The sequence below is a fragment of the Panthera tigris genome, chromosome B1 (assembly GCF_018350195.1).
Source record: "Panthera tigris isolate Pti1 chromosome B1, P.tigris_Pti1_mat1.1, whole genome shotgun sequence".
In the NCBI taxonomy this organism is placed as follows: Eukaryota; Metazoa; Chordata; class Mammalia; order Carnivora; family Felidae; genus Panthera; species Panthera tigris.
In genome coordinates, this window is record NC_056663.1 from 120,855,112 (window position 1) to 120,878,951 (window position 23,840).

At 40.6% G+C, this 23,840-nt stretch overlaps 2 pseudogenes; one reads left to right on the forward strand and one right to left on the reverse strand.

Annotated features, from left to right (window-relative positions):
• Positions 1-2,824, reverse strand: part of LOC102953212 — a 42,078-nt pseudogene extending 39,254 nt beyond the window's left edge.
• Positions 2,825-15,584: 12,760 nt separating this feature from the next.
• LOC102953512 lies at positions 15,585-16,802 on the forward strand (annotated as a pseudogene).
• Positions 16,803-23,840: the final 7,038 nt, after the last annotated feature.

Genomic DNA, 23,840 nt, shown 5'->3' on the forward strand with positions numbered 1-23,840 from the left:
TTACACCACCTGATTACAAAACTTAATATAAACCTATAATTAATCGTGAGAGTTTGGTATTGACATAGAAAAAATGAACAATTTTAACATAATAGGGAATCTAGATATAAATATACACATGTATATAGTTAACTGATTTTCAGGGTAGAGGTATCTAAAATAAGATACAAGACTTGTGATGAATCTTCATACTAGTTTTATTCATAACAGCCAAACACTGGAAACAACCCAAATTCATCAGATGGTGGTGGAAAAGCAAACTGTGCTGTGTGTCTATACAATCGATTACTACTCAGAACTAGAAAGAATTACTTATATAGGCAGCAGCATGGATTAATCTGAAAAGCACTTACCATGCTAAATAAAAGACGGGAGACATAAAAGACCCTTTGATTCAATTCGTATAAACTTCTATTAAATGATAAAACTGTAGTGACAAGAAGTATATGATTGGTTGCCAGGGGCTGGGACCAGGGAAGAGCGGGACTAAGAGGCACAGAGGAATTTGTTGAGGTGATGGAAATGTTTTATACCTTGATCTGGTGGTGGTTCCACATTAGCATACATTCATCAAAACTCATCAAATGATACACATAAATGGGGTGAACTTTATCACAGGTAGATTATAGTTCGGTGTGGCTTAAGAGAAAAAAATCTTTAAAAAAAAAAAATAGTAGGCATGAGACCCTGGCCATTTCATGTGTTCCTTCCTTCTGGCCACAGGGATTGTTTTGTGAACCGGGCTAGCTCTCTTTCTCATAGTTATTTAACCAGTCAGATGTAAGTCCGGAGCTGCTTCTGGCCATCTTGCCATCATGATGGGGAGCTAGCCCGAGAAGGAAACCATATTCTGTGCTTTCACATTTAATCCTCATAATCACCCCCTTGTAATCAGACATAGGCATCATGACTCCACTTTGTAAATAAGAAAACTGAGGGTTGGAGTGGTTCATTTTCCCAAAGTCCCATGACTGGCAAATGGTAAAGCGGCGGCCTGGATCTATAGGATGCCAAATCCCATGCTCGTAACTATTATTCAAGAGAAAAAAGAACCCAACAAAGACCTAGAGCTTTAGGTTTTTCCATGTACCACTGGACAACACGACATTGTGGCAGCCAAAGACAATTGCTATATCCTCAGGATATCTAATTTAAGAGAACACTTTGAAAGCACATGACACTCTAAAATCATAGTATCTGTTTACACAAATTGCTAATGTTACTGTTCATATGTACATATTTACTAGGCTTTTAAAAATTATTTAAATTGCATCGATAAGAATAGAAGCTGAGAAAATAATTTCAATAGGAGTCAAGACAAATCAGGAAAACAGATTCTTTTGTTTTAAACAAGACTCTCATATACACAAACAAGCTCACACACACATAATCATGTGAGATGTCCTATTGGATTCCGACACGAAAAAATCGGAGAAACAAGAGCATCATTAGCTATGTTCAGGGAGAAAAGGACCACAGTATGTTATATTAAACTGGGACACCTGACTGGGTTAGTTTACTGCTATATTTTGAGCAGCATAATAATTTGAATGTCATTGTTATGCAAAGGAAAATGCTATAAGTTTAGCTGTACTGTGGCCATTATGCAAATGTGATCCTTCTGTGTCTAGCTTGGTCTGGTTTGCAAAATTAGATATGCCCCACCATGTTTCAGAAGCTCACTAAATCATTCTACAATAAACACAAACGCAGAGTAACTGAGAGAGGATAGTTAGAAAAAATCTAATGACTGAGCCTGAGAAAGCAAAGTATCCAATGTGTAACTATATTTTCTTTTAGTGGTGAAATTGAAAATTACAAGCAAAAAATACCGCTAACTTAACAGATTATAATATATGGATTTATATATGGCTGCATCTGATCTAAAGAAGCCAACCTATTACGTTCCCAAGGCAAAGAACGTTTGTTCTTTCACATTTAGCACATTAGGACTTTCTATTAGAAATTCCTCATTTCAGGGGTACCTGGGTGGTTCAGTCAGTTAAGTGCCTGACTTCGGTTCAGATCATGATCTCACGGATTGTGGTTTGAGCCCCACGCCAGGCTCTGTGCTGACAGCTCAGAGCCTGGAGCCTGCTTCCGATTGTGTCTCCCTCTCTCTCTTTCCCCTCCCCTGCTAGCACTCTGTCTCTGTCTCTCTTTCAAAAATGAATACACCCTAAAAAAAATTTTTTAAGGAATTCCTTATCTCAGATGTAAAAGAAGACGCACCTACCAAAGTCACTCGGATATATTCAATTCATTTAGGGGAAAAAAAATCACATTTTATGCATAGTCGGGTTGTAAGAGCAGCTGCCATTTGTTGAGCGCTTGATGTGTTGCAGACATTATTCTAAATGCTGTATTAACTCATGTAATCCTCACAACAACCTTTATGGGGTAAATAGTGTGCAAGGGCTCCAATTTCTCCACGTCTTCGCCAACACTTGCTATTTTCTTGGTTTCTTTTTTAACATCAATCATCTGAATGGTTGTGGAATAAGGTGTGTGTTTTAAGTTCCTGGAAGGTAATAGATTCTGTATTTTGAGTTCGTGACATATACTGTAGAGAACTGTATCTTGCTTTGAAAGTTTGCATGACCATGTCCTCCACTAAGAAAAGAGGGAATAGGCATAAGACACCATAATTTATACCAGATGGCCCCTCAGGCATGTAATCTCATGCTTTATGACCCTGTTCTTCTGGCCAACAGCTAATTAGGCCAAAGGACAGTACCTGAGCCACAGGCTGACCAGGTGTTTTGATGCAGAAATTTTCATAAAGGGCATCAAACCATATCTCCTCTCTCAGTTTCTCTCCCATAGTCCGTCTCTGTGGTTGCCTCCCTTTAGAGGATAAAACTCACAAACAGGGTCAGGTGGTCCTTAATGGGAGAAGTAGAAGGAGTTGAAACAGAGATGAAGTGTCTGAATTACGGCAGTGATGGAGCATTTGCTGTTGAAATGCCGTTTCAGCATCTGTTGAAACTTGTTGAACTGCTGTTGAAACTTGATGAACAATCAGAGCTACCTGTCTTCGCCAATGATGTTCTAGCGATTGTATGCGCTTTCTTCAGATGCTCCCCATAAACACTGATCTTTGGTGCCTTAAGCATGCCTCTGTTTTTGGCAACCTGAAAATGTCTAGTATGGAGGTTTTACATAAAGAAATAGACTTACTGCAGCACTTGGGTGGCTCAGTGGTTAAGCGTCCAACTTCGGCTCAGGTCATGATGTCATGGCTCATGAGTTTGAGCCCCACGTCAGGCTCTGTGCTGATGACTCAGAGCCTGGAGTCTACTTTGGATTCTGTGTCTCCTTTCTCTGCCCCTCCCCCACTCGTGCTCTGTGTCTCTGTCTCTCAAAATTGAATAAACGTTAAAAAAAAATTGTAAACAAATGCACTTACTAATTAAAACTAATATTTTTAGTTGTATGCCATTATAAAATAAGTCATTGATTTTTAAAAGTAACTTTTAAAAAGATAAATTTAATGAGGTACTTCTGCTTTGCACAACTGTGTTCCTGTTTGCTGTTGTTGTTGTTGTTGTTGTTGTTTAAGTTTTTTTTTAAGTTTATTTATTTATTGGGGGGGAGGGGCAGAGAGAGGGAGAGAGAGAATCCCAAGCAAGTTCTGTGTTGTCAGCACAGACAACTGATGCGGGGGGGATCAGTCCCATGATGTCATGACATCATGACCTGAGCTGAAACCAAGAATCGGACGCTTAACTGACTGAGCCACCCAGGCCCCCCTGTTCGCTGTTGTGTTGATGTACGGCTCAAGATACCTCTTTTACATACATAGGAAAATCGGAAAGAAGTTATAAATACAAGATAACTGAGAAGAAAATGAGAACAGGATACTTAGCTCTGAATTAGAATTAGCAGAAAGCAAACAGAAAATTTCCAAAATGAATATATCCACAGACAACAGTTACCATATGTTGTCTCTGATTTTAAAATGTCAGGAAAAGTATTTACTTATATTGAATTCTAATCCCAACTTCTGAAATATTGTTTCCACAAGTCAAATTTTAAACTGAGGGAGAATCCAAAGGCATCCATAGTAATGAGAAAGATATAATTTGCTGTATTCATTTCTTAAATAATGTGCATACACGTTAAAAAAGAGACACTTGCCCTTGATTCACACATGCCCCCTGCTTGCACACTTGTAGCGCTTCCCGCCACCCCACCCCACCCCCAGGTTAATTCATTCCATTAAAACAAAAGAACAAATATGTCATTTAAGTGTACCTCTCTCATCTGCTAATGTAGAAACAATAACAAGGTCTGCACCCGTAGCTTTAAGTGGTGGCAAAATGAGGGGAGATCCAGAGGTCAAGCTACGTTGACATTTAAATACACAATGAAAATATTGAGCTATTGAAATGTATAGGAACAAGCCCATGGTGTAGATCAGAAATTTCAAACTACGTCTCAATTTCTAAACCTCAGCAGAGGTCAGCTATATCTTCTCCAGGGCAGTCTGTGAGCCAGGCTGACACGCAAAGCATATACCACCTTTTGATCCCCGTGGGGGATGAAACCAGACCACAGAAAAACCCCTTGGACAAACCCCTTTCCCAAGTAGGCTAAAAAGTGAAAGATGGTGAACCTTAACATGCTCGATTAGTTTAAACAATTTAAAATGGGAAGGCGGGTAGGCGTAAATATTGATATACATGTCAACTAACCAGAGCTATGATGCCATCCTGCTTTGAATGGATCTCTTCTAATTAAGGATTTGGTAGTAATATCAGCAACCATTTGCTCATATAACAACCATTGTGCCAGCCACTTTGTCCACATTACCTGATTTAATATCTACAGCAATCCTAGCAGGTGGGAACTGTGTGCTGCGTTTTATGCATGAAGTTCAGAAATTTGGCCAAAAGCACAAAGCTAGTTAAGTGACAGAAAAGGTATCTAAAACCCACCTTGCCAGACACAAAACCCATATTTTTCCATTATATCACACTAATTTTCAGAGTAGGTACTAAGTACATAATAATAAAGAATTTAACCAATATCTATTGAATAAAACATGCCAAAATCTCCAGTCACAAAATGTTATCTGCTCTGTGAAAGATGCAATTTGTATTTTTATACTACTTTGGTTCCTGGCTCGATGTGTGCAAACAAGAATTTAAAAGGCAAATGAATTCTATCTACCACTTCTTAGCATATATTATTCTGTTTTCAGCACAGAGCGGTTTCTTTATCTCTTTGTCTTACTTTCTCTCCAGTAAACTGTGAATTCCCTTGTCTAGACCCCAGGCACTTCTTTCATAAACAGCTATAACACCAATCTACTAACACCATAGCCAAAGCTGTCTTTCACGCCTGCCACTCTCACATTGTGCTTGGATAAGAAATCCCAAAGGTTTTCCATGGCTCTACCAACTATGCCAATGGGGGCCGTTCCCTTCAGGAGCTCACTCCACCTTACCTATCTGTTCCCTCTGCTGCTATAATCCAGCCGTATTATGCATTTCATATCACAGAAGGTGCAATACATCCTCTATCCCAGACAAGTTTGTTTCCTTACATCCATTGTCACCCCAAAGATTCATACAAACTGCTCCAAGTTATATTTGCAGCAAGGTTACCAAAAAGAGAGACACGCAAGGTTGGCAAAGGGCTTTTGTGCCTTTTATGAAGTCTTTTGAACAGTTCCATTTCACTGTTCCCCAAGAGAATCCCTCTTCACAATATTATTGAGTTTGGTGATCTGATTGAGGCTGAGAGGCCATTCCAAATGGATTTACCAAAACAGTTTTTCTTCTGAGGCAGACAAGTGACACTATTCTAGCAAGAGGAGTGTTCCAGTTAAAAGAGAAGCTGGCCTTTGGCTTGCCCTATACCCTCTATTATCAACATTCTTCCTTGATTTCAAGTATATACTTCAAAGAGAATCAGCTCCAGTGGAGAGCTGGGAGATGGCCCTCCTCTGATCCAGGCAATGTTCTTTTCCATTCACAGCCACTCCTCTGCCAGACTGCAGAGTTTGTTCATTTATTCTACGTGAGTGCCAACATGACAGCCAGGAAAGCCACCTCAACTACACCCAACAGTTCACCATTGGAATCACATCACAATGTGTGTTAGGATGTTTGCAGTATCTCTCACGCTCTTTTTCCTAGGATTGTAATCTGTAAAGCCACCATAAGCCAGAACAGCCAGTGTCCATATTTGTCACTTTGTGGAAAGGACTTGCCTAAAAAAGGAAAGCAACACAAACTAAAGCCAAGAGGAGAGAACCCTGCCAACATCATGTGAGCTCTTGGAATCAACCATGCCTGGTGACAGAATTATCCCTTGGACTTTCTAGTGATGCAATAAATCCCTATGCTTTTTCAGCTTAAGCAAGGTTAGTTGGAATATTTTTGTCACTTGAAAATGCATGAGCTCTAAATAATGAACAGAGTGGAGTTAAGAGGGAAGAAGACTGCCCGAGGTGTATTTCCCTATAGGAAACAGATGGCACTCTCAAATTGGACATTTTTAGAGGATTTTTTTTAATTAAGGTCCTACTTACAAAGGTGTAGGTAGGGTGGTTCTGAACAAGAAGGGTTGTGCAGTAACTCAGAACTGGTTAGAACAGTGCTATCATTACCCATAGGCCTAAAAGGACAAGGGAAAGGACCAGTTATCAGGACATAAAAGGAAAGAGTCATATAGAAAAAAGTTAAATTACCTTGAAATAAACAGTGATGTTGAGTCAAATTTAAACTAATTTGCAATGATTTCACAAGAAAAGAGCCATGGGAATAAATGCTCGCCCTCGTTCTGATCGCCTGCCTGGGATCTCTACTGGCCATCCTCAGCTGAAAGCCAGAGAAGCCTGGGATGTAGCCCACACAAACCATTCTTCCAGGGCAGAGATCAAAATTTAGAAGGGTGAAAGTTGATCTGTAATTTCACATGGAATATATTCAACAAAACCTACATGTTTCGCCCCTCACCATTCATTTTTTTTCCTTCATCCAGTTGAAAACTACATGTTCTCATCTTGGGAGACCTATGAAATCCCATCAGCTGTTAACATTATCATGGAGTAATAATGACTCCATCATACATGTCTTTCAAGGTCACCACTGAGTGTGATTGTTGTGTAATGTTTGTCCTTCTTCATCTGGTGCCAGCAAAGCATGGAGATCTATCCATAAATCAGGCCCATGCTTTGCCTCCACAATTAAGTAGTCATTTTGAACTCTCCATGCAGTCATAAGTGTGGATGAGGAAAAGATGAGAAAACAAGAGAAGCAAATACAATATGAATCTGCTCCTGAAGATTGATGAATATGCTCGGGACTGGATGTGCAGATACTATTTCAATTTTATTGTTTATGTCCAACTTTAAATTCTGTTGGTCAAATAATACTTTATATATAATGTGAAGTTCAGATTGCATAGTCATTTTATATCCCATGGTCAAATGGTTAGTGTCCATCAGAACCAGCTAGCAAGCCAGGAGTTATTTTTCAAATGGAAAATATTTGTCAGTAAAGAAGGACATGGCCTCATTCCAGAACCCTGTGCTGTGATCTTCGTACTGAATTTGCCAGAGGCTCAAAGAGCATCTCTCTCTGCCACAAATACTTCCTTTATTTATAGTGTCCCATATTATTAGGTCCAGATAGCAAAGTAACCTGCACTGCAACTTAGACCTGCCACAGAGCCCTTTCTTCCTAGAGGTCCCACTCAAAAATTGTAACCTTATGATTTGCCAATAAATGAGGGAGAGCACCATCCCCAAATATATGCATTGGCTGCAGAATCCTAACTGGTTTTAGATGCATACCATTTTCTAAGTGGTGAGTGTTGTGTAAGGTGTAGCAGCTAGTTCAGAAAAGAGATCACATTATGCTTACCAGACAATCATATTTTAGACCCTGAAACATAACAGATTTTAACCGCTAGAATGCATACATCTTATTAAGATATCTTGAGTGCTTTATACTTCCTACTTACCAGACCCAGCTAACAGTGTCACCATTATGTAGTATAGTAGATAAGTGAGATGTTCAGTAAAATAACAAGATGATGAAGGCCCATCTGGATTATAACATAGAGTAAGAGAGTGGCACAGCCCTTGGGCAAAATACTGAAGGTATACTGTAGTCTCTGCTATGTAAATGCAAACTGCTTCTGATCTCCCTCACTTATTAAAATAGAATCCCAGCACAGCTGCAAATATAATCACTACATGATTAAGTTTGCTATAGGCTACTATTATTCTCCATAATACATCTGGCTTTTGTATCAGTCAAATAGGCTAATGTTAAGTAATATATGGCAAGCGTAACCATTTTATTTCTCAAAATTTGTATACTGATACTAATCTCTACAATATCTCCAGGAATTGAATATCACTTTTGATCTTATGGGAAGAGGGAGGGAAGGGTTGGAGGCAGTTTCAGGGATTTCTATTCAATCTTTTCTACCATAATATCTCCCCACTTCATAGGTCAAAATGTCAATATGGGTATTTTGCCTCTTCCTGAAAATTAATTCCCCTAAACTTTCTGAATGAGGAAATAATAGTAGTATTTATCCCCAGTCCTTCTGCTTCTGAAAACAAAAAGCTATTTGGGGTCTTGAGAGATTAGCTTCAGTTCATGGACGATACCTAATAACTTCCAGAAAATATGGGCATTTACCTTTGGCTCAATGCACAGTCACCATAATAAATGGCTTCAGATCTCCCAGGGGAGTCTTGGGAAAAGATTTACAGGATTGATAGTTCCATATTATAATGTCTTTCTACAAAGAGACCTGGACTTCTCCTTAGTTAAAAGACTTGAGGTATTTGAACCAATTTAGATTTGAACAAATTTAGAAATTGTATAGAAGGCATGAAATCCACTTCAAAAATTTGAATTAGGTTTCTTTACTGTGGGCCAAAACGTTTTCCTCTTCTATATGTCAAACAGTCTATTAGTAGGCTGCCATATATTTTATTACTAGGGACTCCCTCATCAATTAAACATTGTCACAGATTCCTCAAATCCAAATTCCATGATTACCATTCAAGTCCTATGGCTTATTATAGCAATAGCATCCACCACTTCTTCTACAATTAATTGCTAGTAATGTCCTCTATAATTCTGCGATTCCTACTAGTCACATTAAGATCAGTGTACCCAATTACATTGCATCATCCCCTTCATTATCTCTGATCCAAGAGGAGCCATCATAGATCTTTCCATACTGTTATCCCTCACACCAATGCATTTCTTTTTTTATTATTTTTTTTTTAATGTTTATTTTTGAAAGATAGAGAGACAGAGCATGAGCAGGGGAGGGGCAGAGAGAGAGAGGGAGACACAGAATCTGAAGCAGGCTCCAGGCTCTGAGCTGTCAGCATAGAGCCCAATGCGGGGCTCGAACTCACAAACTATAAGATCATGACCTGAGATGAAGTCAGATGCTCGACCGACTGAGCCACCCAGGCACCCCTGATGCATTTCTTAATGCTTTGGTGAATGATGGGTCCTCTGGGTCCTCCCAAAGGGTAAGACAAGGTAGTGGCTAAGCACTTTTATTTATAATATATTTATTCCAATATTTCCATCTTCCTAAGCCTTTAGACTCTGTCCTCTGCAATATGCCAAGTGAGTTCTATGTATGAGTATAGAATTCAATTAAGAAACCTAGTAGACTATTAGTGCATTTCCAGGTCCTGGAGATAACATTTACATCTAACTTCCAGGTAAGTGGACCCACATAAATGACTCTGGCCTGGTCCACCATATAGTTTTTTCCCTTGCTACAGAACCTTTAGAATTCCACACAATTGCATCTGCTGATACAGATTAGTCAATTCTTCTGTCCTTTTCTATATGCACTTTCCTCCTGGAGGCAGGTCTTGAGCTTCTCAAACTGTGCTATGTTGTTAAAAAAAAATTCTCATTTTAGGTCTAGAAGGAATGACAAGGCCTGAGGTTGGGTTGTGAGAAAAACTAACATTAGGTTATGAGGCAACCACCTTAGGTTCAATAACTACAGAGTTTTTATGCAGAAGAGCATTACTTAGAGGAAGGGTATGAGGCAGACACTACCTCCCTAGGCAAGAAAATTTCAGGAGAATTTTGAGTGTCAAAATCCTCAGCCCAGTATGTGTTCAAATGTCCCAATCCCCTGCTTCAGGGTACAGGTCCTTTTCTACCAGTTGCCTTAGAAGAGAAACCTGGCAGCCTTCAGTATTTAATTCTGCAATCCTTCACCCCTTACAACCAGATCCTGGGCTTGTGCCTTAGCCAAATATATCCTGCAACAGTAGGAAATAAGGAATTCCTTCAAATCTTTCATAGAGGCCATCTGGTTCTCCACATGTGTTATATAAGTTTATATCTCTTATTTTCCCCCCTAATAAGTAAGCTATTGAGGGAGAGAAGAAACCAGCTCACTTGCAATCTTTATGGTCCCTATTGTTGCCACAGTGATCTCCCACTGCCATGTCCCCCATCTGCATATCATTTATATCACCATCAGTGATAATCTGGGTAATAGAAATGCCTTTTCATTACATGGAGCGCCTATGTCCCACCTTCTCCTGGAAAGATGATTCTCCATGTGCTCTATTAATTTAAGAGAAACTCATTGTCAGAATCCCATTTTGCAGGCCTATTACCTTACAGTACCAATAAATGCTAAATATAATGGTAATTATTGTGTCACTCAGGGTCATAGCAGGATGGCATATTCAAATTAGGACAATTCAAGCCTACTTACAAAAGGACAGTTTGCTAAGATGAGACATAGAGGGAATCACAACTAACAGTGCATTATTCCAAGTTTTGTTACCATCCATGGTCCAATGATGTCAATGAAGGGAGTAATCAGAATCTAAATGTTGACAGACAAGTGTAAAAGGTCACCTCCAGAGGATCTGGTGAAAGAGCATTACAGGAAAAAGAAACAAAAAGCAGAGGACCAAGACTATAGCATGCCTGGCATTATGGAGGAAGAGCAAGCAGGCTACTATCTAGAACAGAATACAAGAGAGACTGTTAGGAAGTGAGGACAGAGGTGAGGGAGGCTGTAGGCACTCCAAAATTTGTAGGTCATTTTAAGGGCTTTGTTTTACTGTCCATATTTTCAGAAAATCCCAGAAGGTTTGAACAGAGGGGTGCCACAACCTGATTTACATTTTAGAAGGACCATGGAGGAAACTCTATGGTGTAAACAAACAGGGGGACCAGTTAGAATATTATTATAATAATTAAGATGAAAGGTGACGGTGGCCGGGACCAGTGGCACAAAGTGGTCACACAGAGGGGTCCGATTTCAGATACATTTTGAAAAGTAAATCTTATAGGAATTGCTGAGAGAGGTGAATATGGGCTGTGAGATAGGAAGGAAGAAAGAATAGCGCCAAGTTTTTGGACTGAGTACCTCAAGAATGAAGTTGCCATTCAGAGTTGGAGAAGCCTTTGGAATTATCAGGTTTAGTGGGGGTTAACAAGAATTCTATTTTGGACATGTTAGGCTCAAGAAGATTTTAGACACCAAGTGGAGGTGTGAATCAGGCAACTGGGTATATAACCTGGAGTTCAGAGGAAAGGTCTAAGCCAGAGATATAAATATGGGAGTGTCAACACATCGATGGTATTTGAAGCCATGATACCAGACGAGATCACCCAGGGAGTGAAAATCAATAGGGAAGAGCACCATAAATTTGAAATATGAATCAATCCCTGAGCAAATTTTATCCCAATATGATTATTCTGAGGATCTTTAAAATTCTGGAAGGTTGGAGACTACTCTGTTTCTCAACGGAATTATATAAAACCCTTATTTAAGGGTGTTAGGCATCATGACCAAGTTGATAAAGAAATACACGGATAGGAGAGAAATACTTCCTCTTTGGACTTACATTTCTTTATTCCTTCAGGTTCCACATATTTAAAATATGCCAGAAATACCTCATCGAGTAAAGGTATCAAGTCACAGCTAGTGCTTACCTGTAGGCCTTTTGTAGGAAAATCTTTTGTCTGAGTTAAACCCAAAGTAGTTTCTCAATATTTTCTTCAGCAATCCCTTGGAGGCCACAGGAGAATTCATCTGTATCCATCACAGACAGTGGCTATGCTCATAATATGTCCCCTACTAAAATCCCCAAGACCCAAAAGCAGACAGTGCATAAGAATTTATGTACAACATCCCGAACCAATGCCTTCAATGGTATTGTCCCGAGGGGATCTGAACTGTGAGCCTGTTAATCTAACATTCTGATATGTATATGGAAAAGTCGCTCCTGCACAGATTGTTCCAATACATGTTTTGATAGCTGGTAATCACAATGTTCCATGCCATTCCTGTCCTGGTGCTTGCCCTAGTTTGCATTTAGGAGATAACAAGGCATGGATATTAAACGACTTGTCAAGAGTCAGACAGCAAGCCAGAAATTGGCTGTCCTGATTCTACCCCTGGATTTACCGCCTTGCCTTTTCACTGCAACAGGGGATAACTTCGAAACCACACACAAGCACCACCAAATATCAGTTTTACACACACTAATAAAACTGGGAGCAGTTTTGAAGCCAGTTTTATTTTGAACCCTTGTTCCCAGTGGCCCTTTAGCCTTAAAATTTTGAGTATTACTTTCCCAATGTTGAAAGATAATGGAGAAAGAGCACAGAAATAAACCCCAGCTGAAACTAAAAATTTTTAAAGTATATCAAGCAATATACAGCAACACAGAGTCATTCACTGGAGGGTTGTCAGGGCATACCATATGTTATTTTGTGGCCATTTAGAAATGATATAGAAATAATCATTTTTCTTTGGCCGGTCTAAGGGGTTGTAGCTCATAAGAGTACAAAGAGCACTCCACTAGGCAGCTGAGGACTTCTGGGGCCCCTTGGGTATCTGCATCACCTGAGCCAAACTCCGCTTCCCCAGTAGTATAACAAGGCTCGAATGCCTGCTCTGTCAGCCCTATGAGCATCTGTGAAGATCAGGCCAGATATTGCATGTTGAAATGTAAGCACAAAAGCAATAACAATACAAATAAAAGTATAGTAGATGATATCGGATGCTTTGTGCGAGTTACTGCTGTAAGGGCATGTCCTTCATTCCTCCCGGCAGCCTCATGTTGCATGCAAGTATTATTTTACTTGCATTGATCTATTTCATACCTAACATGCGAGGGTGCTGAGAATGAATGACTCTTGATGCTGCTCTTACTTGGCCGTCAAAACTGCATCGTGACCACATTTCTCAGTCATCTAGACACTGTTCAGTGATGAGCCAGTTCTAAAGGGGCCAGGGAGTGCATCAGCAGCCTCTAACCTACAAGTTGGTTGTGACTGAGGCAGACTCAGAACTGCACACAGGAGTTAAAGCTTATTGGTCACAGTGTGGTTAAGCTAGAAGCAGCTGGTATAGTGAGTTAGTCAGAAAATCAGTTTCAAAGCTGTGTCTGTATAGCAATCATGCCACATTTGTGCCCAATGAGGAATACGTGTACAATATATGCAACGTACACTTAATGAAAATAATGTACACACAGTGGAGAAGGTATATAGAATGCAAATTAAATGCAGCCAAATTTTCTTAAAAGCTTTTATTCACGCTCTACAAAAAAAGAGAGAAAAACAGCAGTTGTCCACATCCAAGTCGCTATTTGGGAGGTAAAGGTTGATAGTGATTTTACAGAGATAGAATGCAACTTGACCCACCCTCTTAGCATGACTGTTGGGTTGGACTGTATTCAGGCAGGTGGTGTGCAGGGATAAGCCTCCCCATTTCCTTCTCTTCTCTTAGCTTCTCCTTTTCTAATCTTGTTTCTCTTCTTCCCTCTTTCCTCTCTTTTACTTTTATTTGCCTTTTCTTCTCTTTCTCTTCTCTCCTCTTCAACTAGTTCTCCTTTCTCTTCTCTCACACTGCTAGCCTCTCTACATACTCCTCATTTCCCCTTCCTTATCTCCCTTCCTCCTCTTCTCTCCCTTGCTCCCCCTCCTCCCACCATTTCCTCACCTCCCTCATGTTGTTTGGGCTTCTGTCTCAACTTACTAGACCAACCCCGTTTCCTACTGATCTGGGAGTCTTTCTTCCCACTCTACCTAGATTTTGCCAGACTCTTCCCTGCTCCTACAGCCTGACTGGCTTCCTAACAGGAGAGCATTGTTTAACTGAGGCCACAATAAAATCCCGCTGCCCAGGGTCCCTCACACTGCCCCACTCCACACAGCAGATTGAACTCCTAGATCCCAACATTGGCACGAACCATCCCTGACCTCCCCATATCTCTGGGACTTAGAGCACTGGCCAACCCCAAGGCCCCTGAGAGCCCAACCTCTGTAGACAGGTCAACTTCTCCCCCCACTATCTCTGACCTGATTCTGCCATTCCCAACCCCTGCCCTCTTGTGGTCTGTCACTGAGGTTCCCACATGTTCTAAATTTAGGCATTCCCAAGTTAAAACACTCACCTTGGAGAAGGTGATAATCCTATTGAGAAGACAGCACAGGTATGTAGAAACTGACAACACAAAGGAAAGATGAGAACAAGTTTGGGATTCTAGAAACCAAAAGGAGTAAAAAGGAGAGGGGATTAATATAAGCTTAAAGATACTTCACAAAGGAGATAGAGCCTGAAATAAAATTTGGATTTGTAGGGTTTGGTTACACAGAGAAGTTGGTGGAGAGCATGCCAGAAAGATATAATATAAAAGGGGGTATAAAGATCAGAACATGTATGGCATCTGGAGGGAACAGTTTATCTTATAATTTATATGTCTCTGACATCAGGATCTGCTGGGTACCCAAAAATGGGCCTCATACAGAAATGAGTGGATACAGACCACAGAGACAAGCCAAAGGAAACTCTCTCCTAGTAACCCCAACCCCCCTCTTCAAAGGCCCTGGCATACCATAACATTCATGAGGAAATGGTGAAGCTGGATCTTCTCTAATGTGGCCCCATTCTGCATTGTCTGATTTGAGGGGAGAGTCCATGGTAAAGACTCATAGCCAATGAGCAAGAGTCATGATTCCAGAAAACATTTTCCAGGCTGATAAAGACCCCAGCTAGTGACTAGGAATCCAAGGAGCATTCAGTCATCCAGGGGACATTTACTGAAAGTCTAACAATATCTTAGAGTATTAGTCATACAAAGATGAATGCTTTGGCCCTTATCTTGAGGTATTTCACAGGCTAGTAGGGTGGGAATGGGATGGGACTGAAACAGAATCTTATTAGAAGTATATAGGGGCACCTGGGTGGCTCAGTCGGTTAAGCATCCAACCTCAGCTCAGGTCGATCTCACAGTTCATGAGTTCGAGCCCCACGTTGGGCTCTGTGCTGACAGCTTGGAGCCTGAAGCCTGCTTCCGATTCTGTGGCTCCTCTCTCTCTTCTTCTTTCCTACTTGTTCTCTCTTTCTCTCTCTCTCTCAAAAATAAATACACATTAAAACAATTATTTAAAAAGAAATCTATATACAAACAGGAAATTACGGTAGGAGTGAAGGGGTAGCTGGACTGCTCTTGGATCCCTTGTTGCTTTGGCTTCCTTGCCAGAATTCCTAGCAGCGGCCTAGTGGAAAAATACGATGTTGTACCCAAATAATATATTCGGGTAACCGCAGATGAGAATGATGAGCCTGTTGAAATACCATCAGAAGACAATGAGACATTGCTGCTTTCCATGGTTACAGCCCAGTTTCCAGGGGCATGTGGACCATGCTACAGCAATCCAGCGTCTCAGTGGATGAGAGGTGTCCAGCTAGTAGAAGAAATTCTGCCTGGCCCGGTACTGGCTGGGGGAATCTGGTATATGTTGTCAACTATCCCAAAGATAACAAGAGAAAAATGGATGAGACAGATGCTTTATCAGCAGGGCAAGTGAAAAGAGCTGTCCAGACAAGGTCTAACTTAATAATGTTGGGCCTCCCATGAAAAACAACTGAACAGGATCTAAAAGAATATTTTAGTGCCTTTGGAGAAGTTCTTATGGTTCAGGTCAAGAAAGACATTAAAACTAGCCATTCAAAGGGGTTTGGCTTTGTTCATTTTTCGGAATATAAAACCTAGGTGAAAATAATGCCACAGAGACACATGATGGATGGATGAAGGTGTCACTATAAACTTCCTAATTCTAAGTAAAGCCCACGGAAGGCTTTGAGAAGCAGGAAGGTATCTGATGGACGTCGTGAGGGGACATGACTGCTGAGGAGCTGCGGCAGTTCTTCAGCCAGTACGGGGAGGTGGTCGGTGTCTTTACTCCCAAACCGTTCGGGGCTTTTGCCTTTGCCACATTGGCAGATGATCAGGTGGCCCAGTCTCTTTGTGGAGGGGATTTGATCATTAAAGGACCCGGTGTCCACATAACCGATGCTGAACTTAAGCACAACAGCAACGGACAGTTAAAAGTGGAAGATCTGGTGGCAATCCAGGGGGCTTTGGGAATCAGGGTGGATTTGGTAACAGGAGAGGGGGTGGAGCTGGCTTGGGAAACGATGAAGGTAGGAATATGGGTGCAAGGATGAACTCTGGCGCTTCTAGCATTAATCCAGCAGTGGCGCTGCAGCCCCAGCAGCACCGCAGAGCTGCTAGGGTATGATGGGCATGTTCGTCCCCAGTTCAGGCCCATCGGGTAAGAACCGAATCCAGGGTAACATGCAGAGGGAGCCAAGTCAGGCCTTTGGTTCTGAAAATAACTCCTCTAAGCAATTCTCATTCAGGTGCAGCAACTGGCTGGGGCTCTGCATTACATGCAAAGTCAGGCAGCGGTTCCAGTGGATGCTTTGGCTCAAGTGTGGATTCTAAATCTTCTGGCTGAGGAATGTAGACAGTGGGGTTGGTATAGGCTGGCGGGAATTCAAATTTTTCCAAACATATGTTAAGCATAATGTAAAATACAGATGTACCAAGACTTCTCAAAATTGGTTTGTTCAGTGTGGAGTATATTCAGGAGTATTTTTTTTTTTTTTACCTTTTTCTGTAGAAAAAGAGGAAAAGCTAAAGGACTTTTAGAAGTGTTGTTACAAAAGGTAGAAATATTGAATGTTTACAAGTGAATTGCTATTTGCCCGATTGGTAAGAACCAACACACTGTAATTGATATCAAAAGGTTTCTCCTCTAGGGGCCCCTGGGTGGCTCAGTCAGTTAAGTGTCTGACTCTGGCTCATGATCTCCTGGTTTGTGAGTTCTAGCCCTGTGTCTGACTCTGTGCTGACAGCTCAGAGCCTGGAACCTGCTTAGGATTCTGTGTCTCCCTCTCCCTCTGCCTGCCTCTCTCTCGCGCGCGCTCTCAAAAAAAGAAAAAAAAAATATTAAGAAAAAACTTTTTAAAATTTTTTTAAAAAAAGGTTTCTCCTATAATATTTTATCCCTGTGCTTGTTAAGTGAATTCTTCGCATGTTCAAAATGGAAACCACTGATTAGAACTACATTATTTTCTCCTTGTTTTACTTTGAACCCCACCATATAGACTTTTTCCTTAAGAAAATCTTTTTTGGCGATCACGCTGTCACCGTGTTTAGTTCTTTTGTTTTTTTCACACTTGTCTCCCTTCATATGCAAAAGTATGATATGAAGCCTTCATTTAATCTTTGCAGTTCATCGCATTTCAAATGTTTGTGGAGGAAGCTCTTCATTGCAAATAGTGCTGTAAATATTCTGCCAAGGGAATATCTCTGTCTACTTGCTTTCTGAATCAAGAATCTGTCACTGCCCTGCACAGGCTGTGTCTTTGACAGCGGGCGTCCCATTTTTATCCGCTACTCTTTATTTCACGGAGTCGTATCAATGCTATGAACACAGGGCTGTGCTATGGAACCAGAAGGCTGTATGAACTTCTGAAACTTTGTGTGGGATTGATGGCGGTGCCAAGGCTTCAAAGGCCAGTATGAGCAAGAACAGGAGAGAGCCATGCAGCCCATGCATAACGGATATTTTTCAACTTGGTGAGATGTTATCTCTCAATCCTATGGCTTTGGTGACAGAGTGTGCAGATGGCAATGATAGCAAATAACGTACGAATGTTTTTTGCATTCAAAGGACGTCCGCATCTGTTGGAGACCTTCAGTGAGTTTTGTTCTTAGATACCCCGTGTTGGTTGAATGTCTTAAGTGAAATGATACTGGTATCTCCCCCACCCCTTTGTCAACTGCTGTGAAGGCTGAGCGGTAGGGGGTCTTTTCTGTTACAGATCTGTAAGTGCGGTCACGTCACGGAAACTGAAGCTGGCGGGCTGAGAACTTGAACTGAGCTTGTGGTGTGCTTTGCAGGAGTACTTGTTAGTCGAGTTCACCAGGGAGCTTAGGGGTGTCACAAAGAAGGGTTGAAGTCCTAACGTCTGCTAGCGACCCATAAGAATGCTGTTGGATGCAGTTCTGTGTTCTGTGCTCAGATGCTTTTTGTAAGAACTGTTAATGTTGGGGATGCCTGGGTGGCTCAATCGGTTAATAAGCATCTGACTCTCGATTTTGGCTCAGGTCAGGGTCTTGTGGTTCGTGAGTTGGAGCTCCACATCAGGCTCTGCGCTGACAGTGTGGAGTCTGCTTAGGATTCTCTCTCTCCTCTCTCTGCCCCTACCCTGCTCTTATGCTCTCTCACTCTCTCTCTAAATTAATTAATTAATTAATTAATTACAAAAGAGTTGTTCATGTTGGAAATTCTTACATAAAGCTGATCTAAATAACTAAAAAAACAAGAAATTATCATTCAGTTTACCTTGGAAGACTAAAAGAAGAAAATTTACCTAAGCTATGGACTGAGGAAGTGATTCTAGAAGAATTGACATCTGACTTGGGTCTTCAAAGATGCGGAAGTTTGATTGACTAAGACATTGTAGGCAAAAGCGCAATATCAGCAAAGTCCTAAAGACAAGAAAAATGTATAAACAAGAAGCTGTATGTTGCTAGGATGCATTTAGAGGCAGAAAATTGAGAAAGATTATCAGGGCAAATCAGAAACAGAAGAAGAAAGAACCAAAGACCAGGGAGAAGAGATTGGCTGGAAAGGGATGGGTTCTAAGTTGGCTCGAGTGCAACAGGAAAATACAGGGCAGATTCTCAAGGGGCATGAAAAGACAGATGTTTGTGAACACCTGGGCACTCAAGGGCTCACACCAGGCAGTTAATGTTTAGAGAAATGGAATAATTCCTATTCCAGAAGAACGATGTTCCATATATACATGCCAAACTTCATACTTATAGATGGAGAGCCAGAGGAGTGCAGGGATCACAGCTTTTCAATACTACCTGCCAATCTGCTGAATTGGGGCCTGCAGAACTAACAATGCATATATTTTATATATTTATTTATATAAAAATAGTCAGTACCCGAAAAATACGATTGGAAGTATAGGTGATGCCCTGATTTTGAAAAATCTTGTTGGCCAGAATAAGAAGCTTTTATTTCTACAGACAAATGCCACTGACATCTCAACAAAATCCTGGACAAGGAGCCTCAGACTGAAGCTTCTACTAACACCTCTAGTCCAAGAAATGTAGTTTAGACGCGTCTTATTTCCTTAGGCCAAATGTACATAAAGCTGAATTTCTAAGTAAAACTTAAATAGAGGGATAGTATGTTTTATTAGCATTTTCACTATATAATCTCTTTACCTTGCAACCTCTATCACCACTCTCCCCTGCTTTATTTGCAAGCATCCAGCTTAGGTATCATTTTTCAGCAACAGAGCCATAGCATGAAGTAAGGTACCCTGTGCTCAGGTACCTTCTCCATTTAGTAGACAAGAAAACTACCTCTTCCATCTTAAAGTTCAGGGTTATTTTAAATTAAAAGGAATAAAAATCCAGACTGCCTTGAATTCCTCAGTAGAAATATGCTACATGGGTGTGAAGTCCACAAATTATATGTGTCTCCTCTTCTGTAGCCTAACAGCTGGCACAGAAATGGAAAAGGATTGACTTAGATCCAACTTAGGGTTGCTATGGACAGTAGGCTGGTCATCTGAGCGGAGCTTTACAAAATTCTTGTTTGAAGGGTAAGAATACATAACTGTCACCGTTAATGCAGATATAACCATAATATTAAAAACCAGCCACCATGCACGCTTTGTTGGACTCCTACACGAATGATGACTGAAAATCAGGTGATGCTACAAAGCCTCCTAAGACTTGGAACGTGGGCAGGAACCAGTTACTAGCTCACAGGATTGTTACAACACATGCAAATATAACATAAGTACTTTTATTATTTTCCTACTTATGTAAATAATTCTGTGTTTAGAAGCTTCATCTTGGCAAGATGAAGCAAGAATGCAATCTACAAGAGAGCAAGAATGCAATCTACAGGAGAGCAAGAATGCAATCTACAGGAGAGCAAGAATGCAATCTACAAGAGAGCAAGAATGCAATCTACAGGAGAGCAAGAATGCAATCTACAAGAGAGCAAGAATCAAATGCAGGATCTTCACCATAACATCCTACTTTCCGGTTTCAGTGATGTCTGGGTATCCTGTAATATCATCACATCCTCATTCAAAAATGAATAAAAAAGGGGTGTCTGGGTGGCTCAGTAGGTTAAGCGACCGACTCTCGATTTCAGCTCAGGTCGTGATCTCACGGTTGGTGGGACCGAGCCCTGCATGGTTGGTGGGAGTGAGCCCTGTGTTGGACTCTGCACAGACAGTGTGGAGCCTGCTTAGGATTCTCTCTCTCCCTTTCTCTCTGCCCTTCCCCGACTTGAGGGTGCAGGCATGTTCCCATGCTCTCTTTCTCTCAAATTAAATGAACATTTTCTTAAAAAGAATGAATAAACAAAATCATTGATTTGAAATATATGCAATAAATCCTATTGTTAGACCCTATCCTGCCTGGGCCTTGATAATGCCTGGAACATAACAGGCACCAGAGCAGCTCTCATGGTTTGTCTTAAACTCCATGAGACCAGGGATCATCTTTTGCTTGCAACACTTACCACAGCTCCCTGAATATGATAAATACTCACTACCTCCCCTACCAACTCAGGCAAACTTAGTGGACCTCTGAAAGATTAATGCAGTGTAGTTTGATCGAAATAACAACAAAATAAGATACTGATTTAAATTTTAACCCTGGATCCATGAATCCAGGCATGCATTTAGACTTTCTAGACCTCATTTTTTCTCATCAGCTCAGGACATAACCTCTAAACTCCCCCTCTTTCCATGGCCTCTTGAAATGCCCCTATTAATCAGAATTTGTTTAGGTCTCTAGGCAGAGAAAGAGAGAGGCAGAAATATGATATATGTGTATATACGTATATTCTATGTACATACATGTGTGTATATATCATACTGTAGTCCTTATGTTTCAAAAAAATGATTAGCATCAGTAGAAATGTATGCCCTTCAACCAAAATCAATTTTCCTCTCCTGACATCTATATACCAGTCCTGGCAAAAGATTTTCATTGGCCTTCCTTCAGTCATGACTCCACTCTTCAGAGGCATCAAGTAGCCTGGGATATAAGAGTAGGTCACATTTTCATCATTGTGGCAGGAAGGGAGCTGGGGGTGCTGGCACCTGGATGCCAAGTGAGTTGATTGAAAATATGTCCAGAACCACATGGGGAGTAGGGCAATTTCCTGAAAGAACAGATGCAGAGCAAACAAAAATAACATATGGCTACTGCCATTGCTTTATAATCCCCGTTTTATGTTAATGAAGTTTTACTATTTAAAGTTTGTTCACATTCATTTTTTCATGATTATTTGATTCAACTTCATCTTTCAGTTTAATGGGAGCTCTGGCTAAACGTACAAGGTCTCAGGTAGCTAGAAAAGAAGTATTGCCAATCATCTCAGTTACGGGATCTGAAGCAATAGTCGTGCTCTCTAAAACAAGCGTTATGATATAAATGGTAATGTGGAACAGTGGAAAGAACATGGGCATTGAAATTAGGCTTTGCCTCTTATTAGCTGATGACCTTGAGCAACTTACATAATGTCTCTGACCTTGTTTCCACATCTGTAAATTATAGTAATACCCATTTCGTAGGATTTTATCAGCTTGTAAAGGCATAGGATGTAAGGTACCAGAATTTTCCAAGTCTGGGTCATATTTCCATCATGGTGGCAAGAAGGGAACTGGTAATATATACATCACACATACACACACACACACACACACACATATGAGAGAGAGAGAAAAAAAATTCGCTCACACATTTATGGAGGCTGAGAAATCCTATGATCTGCTCTACAAGCTGAAGGTCCAGGAAAGTCAGTGATATAGTTTCAGTTCAAGTCCAAAGGCTTGAGAAGAGGAGAACCAATGATGGAAGTTCCAGTCTGAAGATAGAAAATGAATATGCATGCTCAAGCAGTCAGGCAGAGAGTAAATTCTCCTTTCCTCTACCTTTTTGTTCTATTCAGGCCTTCAGTGGCTTGGATGATGCCCACCCATATTATGAAGACCAATCTGCTTTCTCAGTCTACAGATTCAAATGCTAATCCCAAATGAACAACACAGGAAACAACAGGTGTTGGTAAGGATGTGGAGAAAAAGGAACTCTCTTACACTGTTGGTGGAAATACAAACTGGTATACCCATAGTATGAAGGTTCCTCAAAAAGCTAAAAATAGAACTACCCTATGACCCAGCAATTACACTACTAGGTATTTGCACAAAAGATACAAAAATACTGATTTAAAGGGGCAGATGCACCCCAATGTTTATAGTGGCATTACAAACAATAGCCAAATTATGGAAAGAGCCCAAATGTCCATTGACTGATGAATGAATAATGAAGAACTGGTATATATATACAATGAATATTACTCAGCTCTCAAAAAGAATGAAATCTCGCCATTTGCAGCAATGTGAATGGAGCTAGAGTGTATTATGCTAAGTGAAACAAGTCGGTCAGAGAAAGACAAATGATATCACTCATCTGTGTAATTTAAGAAACAAAACAGGTGAACATAGGGGAAGGAAAGAAAAAAAAGAGAAAGGGTAGCAAACCATAAGAGACTTTCTTAACTATAGTAAACAAATCAAGGGTTGCTGGAAGGGAGGTGGATGGGGGGGAAGGGCTAAATGGATGATGGGTATTAAGGAGGGCACTTGTGATGAGCACTTGGTGTTGTATGTAAGTGATGAATCACTAAATTCTACCCTTGAAACTGATGTTACACTATATGTTAACTAACTAGAATTTAAATAAAACCTTGGAAAAGAAAACAAAAACAAACACTAATCTCATCCAGAAACACTCTCACAGACATACACAAAAAATAATGGTTAACTAAATATCTGGGGATTCCATGCCCAGTATTAACACATAAAATTAACCATCACATCCACCCACTTAATGGCTTCTCGGTCCATGTTGACAAGTTCAACTGGAAGGGTTTATAGGAAAAAGTGTGTAGAGCCACCCTTGGCATATGTGACCTCCCAAGCAGTTTTGCAAAGCAATCAAATGGAATTTGTGATGAGGTTAAGACAAAGCCAGGTGGCCATATATGTCTAGAAAATGTAGCCTCAAAATTGAGACATGGCTCGAGAACCAGGAGCATTTCAGAAGCTTCTGGGTAAAGGTAACAGAATAATAGAACCAATGTCATATAAAAAATGTTTATCCTAAATGTTGGCCTTCTCAGAACATCTCATTTAAAACAGACCTCCTAGTTTGTTTTTTCACTTTTTCCCCAGGACCTGAACAATGTTGGGCCCATAACGGACCCTCAGTAAATACATGTTGAATGAAAGGAAGAAAGAAAAGCACAGAGGAATGAGGGAGAGAGAAGGAGAGAAATGTTCATGATTCAAATCAGAAAACCAGTAGAGAAGCAAAATGAGTTATATAATGGAGAATTCAACTGAAGCATTGTTCAGCTAAAAACAAACAAACAAACAAACAAATCTAATAA